The following is a 403-nucleotide window of genomic DNA, read 5'->3' as shown; positions in this document are numbered from 1 at the left end:
ATATATATATATATATATACATATATATGTACATATATATGTATGTATATATGCATACATACATATAGATATATTTGTGTGTGTATAGATGTGTGTAAGATATGTGTGTAAGTCTCCCTCTCTATACATATGTGAGTATGCGTGAGTATACATACATATATATATGCGTGTGTTCCTGTATTTGCCTTATGCGTGTGTATATTACTTTTTTTGTGCATAGCTCAGTATGTTTGTGGGAGTGTGTTTGTTTATATGTATGAAGTTGCTTTTTTTTTTTAAATAATTGTAAGAATATATCGACGCAGTAACGCAATAATCCATACCAATGCCATACAAATTCATACCATACATACCATGCCAAACTGGAAACTAACCAACGGGACAAAAAAAAAAAAAAAAAAAA

The sequence above is a fragment of the Octopus bimaculoides genome, chromosome 1 (genome assembly GCF_001194135.2).
Source record: "Octopus bimaculoides isolate UCB-OBI-ISO-001 chromosome 1, ASM119413v2, whole genome shotgun sequence".
Classification (NCBI taxonomy): Eukaryota; Metazoa; Mollusca; class Cephalopoda; order Octopoda; family Octopodidae; genus Octopus; species Octopus bimaculoides.
This window is presented reverse-complemented; position numbering follows the sequence as displayed.